This window comes from Pteropus vampyrus, unplaced genomic scaffold (assembly GCF_000151845.1).
Source record: "Pteropus vampyrus isolate Shadow unplaced genomic scaffold, Pvam_2.0 Scaffold3, whole genome shotgun sequence".
NCBI classification, from domain to species: Eukaryota; Metazoa; Chordata; class Mammalia; order Chiroptera; family Pteropodidae; genus Pteropus; species Pteropus vampyrus.
The window spans coordinates 185,638-189,253 of record NW_011888784.1 but is presented as its reverse complement, the minus strand read 5'-3'; positions in this window follow the sequence as shown (position 1 = coordinate 189,253).

Here is a 3,616-nt window from a genome sequence, read left to right as displayed (position 1 = left end):
TTTGTACCGTAGAAGGGCTCTTCAGGAACTTGTTTACAGAGGTGGGAATTTCAGGCATTGTGGCAGGACCGTGGAGACTCAGAAGGGCATGTTGTCCTCAGTGTGCCCCTCAGGTTCCACCTTTTCCATGTAAGATTGGCCTTAGCTCGACCTCTCTCTTGAGAGCCAATTTCTTCACAAACCAAAATAGATACTTTCTGCTTTCTGTTGGTATCTACCACAATGATTCCTAATGGGGAATAAAATCCCACCCAGTTCCATAAGGATATGGGAGACCAGCAGAGGTCATAGTCAGAAGGTATTAGCAATGTTTCTCTCCTGGTACTCAGCCTCATTCCTGAGGGTGATGTGCTAAGTTTCTGTCTGGCTCAAAGTTTCTGTGGAGATCAACAGAGTTAACTAATGAGAAAGTACTTTTAATGACAATGAAATAATACAAGTGAAATCTTTCCTGAACTGTGGCAATATGACTATAATGTATACTCAGTTATTATTATTAAGCTAAAAGCAAGCCAAGGTTAGAATTGAAAAAATTCATCAAATCAATAGCCTTGTTTTTTTATACTATAATAAGCACATAATAAACAGTTTAGCTGCCCTGATCCTGATAGATACAACGTCTACTGCCGTTTTCTCTACCCAGTGACTCATGAAGTGGATTAGTTTGCTAGGACAGCCATAACAAAGTATTACAAACTGTGAGGCTTAGACAGAAATTTATTGTCTCACAGTTCTTGAGGCTAGAAGCCCAAAATCAATGTCAGCAGAATTTAGTTCCTTTTGTAGGGAAGGATCTGCTCCAGGCCTCCCTCCTTGACTTGTAGGTGGCCATCTTGTTCTTGTGTCTCTTCACATCATCTTCCCTCTGCGAGTTCCTTTTCTTCTAAGGACACCAGTCGTATTAGATTAAGATGACCTCTTTTTAACTTGATTTCTTCTGTAAAGATCCTGTCTCCAAATAAGCTTACATTCTGAGGTATTGGGGATTAGGACTTCAACATATGAATTTGGGGGGCAACATAATTCAACCCATAACATGAAGGATGGTCGTGAGTTTAGAAGAGCAAGCCCTTTCCTTGAAGACCTCTTTCTTCAATGACCCATTGATTTTAGTGAAAGATGCTTCTTTTTTACTTTCTCATTTTCAAGCAAGGCATGTCTCATTTCCTTTGCTGAATCTATCTCACTGAAATGGAGAAGAATAAGCTTGCCCTCCACAATATTGCAAAGAATGGTCAGTAAATTCAAAGTCCTACCATGTGGAATTTCAGGCATACCCAACTTAGTGTTCTGCTCTTTGAGACGGATCTTTCCCCAAGAACTTAGAAACAATAGGAGAGAGCACACTTTCTCTAAGAGTATAGAAAATGGGGAAGGTGTGGCTGTGGTTGAAGTAAGGCTGCTGGCTTAGCTATAGAATACAGTGTGATAAGAAGCCTTTGAGTATGGGTGTTCACTAGTTTAAAAAGAAAATCAAAAAGGATATTTTTATAAGGAACATGTCAGTGATAGACCACTTACAAATATGAGATTTCAATAAGTTCTGCAGGGGAGCACATTTTTTAAGAAACACAAGACATTGATGAAGTCTCTCTTTTTGAAGCTGGAATTTCTATAAATCTGAGAATTATCCTTATAAAGTATAAAGATAATAAAAGCTGAGAATTAGATGAAAATTATAAAGTTTAATTAGAATTATAAATTCTATTTATAAGGATAAATGTTTATTTTTAAACATCAAACTAAATTTATTTGCTGTTTTAATAAAAGCATACCAGCTAAAATGTTAATTGCCGCAGTCAGCCTTTTCTATAATTCCTTGAATGCACCCCCAAAGTTTAAATTGTAGTCTTCATTTTCATTTTTCATGTATGAACATGTACTGCAGGCAATTACTGAAAATGTCTTTGATGCAGTAAGACAGGTTCTACCTAATTCTCCTCTTCTGACTCTGCAGAGTTCAGTAATAAACTGTGAAAGTGAAAAGGAAAAAAAAGAAACAAAAAACCCAAACCTGAAATCTTCCTGAAACTTTTAGTCAAGGAGTGACCAGTTTAGTTTTTAGAGGTAGGCCTTCCCTGCTACCAACAATTGCTGAAGGGTAGCAAAAGCCATGTAGGAAACTATCATTGATACGAATCAGCTCAGAAATAATCCTTAGAGAAGACTGAAAAATGTGTGTTGTCATCTTCATGCCTGTGGCAGTGTGCGGGAGCAAAGGCCTGAACATGAAATCCCCAGAGTTGCCTTTTGCATAGCTTGATTTCCAGCCCATGCATTTGTTTACTTATGAATACTTTTCCACTGTACCTGATGGCCTTAAACCAACAGTAAGAAATGGTGGTGACAAATCACTGAGTGCTAGCTGAACTGAATGATCAATACAACGAGTATAATGGACAGAAAAGAATCTGGCATTTTCTGTACACTTACTCTTTGACCGGGTCAGTGCTTTGACAAGGCATCTTCTTCTGGGGCAGGGGCCTTAATTTGCTTTTCTTTTCTTTTATTGAGGTATAATTGACATATAACATTATATTAGTTTCAGGTGTACAACTTAATGATTTAACACTTGTATATACTGCAAAATGATCACTACGATAACTTTAGTTAATATCCATCACCATACATAGTTACACACTTTTTTTTCTACTAACAAGTCTATTCAAATTTAGTAGGTCTGGGGCAGAGGCTGAGATTTTGCATTTTTAAACAAGTTCTCAGTGGCTTGTTGAAAACTTAAGTAAGGGGTGTAGAGAGCTTGAGAGAACATTGTCTGCTTAGGCAAAGAGACTCTCAAAACCCCTTTAATGCATTTCAGCTTCACTGTAAAGGGTTGTTGGGGCACATGGAATGAAACTTGTTGGTTTCGTGATGTAAGGGATAGGTTTAAACCTGTATCTTATAACAGGGTGCTAAAGTATAGTATCTAATTATGTCACTTTTAATTATAAGGTGAAAGCAACGACAGCCACAAAGCTCTCTATCCCTCTGTATCAAGTAAATGATCTTTGTCTACCAATCCAATTATAGAGCATCTGTGTTAAAAGTAAGAGCTCATCTAAATAATATTTTCCATACCCAAAGTCCATAATTAAATTTTTTAGTTGGAACTCACGGTGAGATCAGATTAAAATTAGTTATTTGTCTCTGTTTTGAAAGAGTAACTTTGAGCCAAGGAGATTATTATAAAATTTTCACTATTGTTCCCAACGGTAAATAAAGAACCAAAGTAGACTTTTTAAAATACTTTTTTCTGTCTTTAAAAAAGACACATTTAATGTAGTGCAATACTATACATTATTAAAAGGTACTCAAGGATCTTGATATAGTTAAGTTAATGTACTTATGAAATACATAATTTATTAGCTTAATATATTCTCTTACTAATAAAACTTAATAACTTAGTAACTAAAAGACCTTAGATTTTTCTCATATATTTCTATATTTTGAAGAAAATATAATTATATATGGCCATTTTCAAATGAAATATTACATCGTCTCTTAAAATTAGCAGGTTATTTCAAATATATCCAAAGACTTGTATACTGAAATCCCACTATGGCATAGTTCTGCATATTTACTTCCTACATTGGATTACAGTAAAGTCACATGA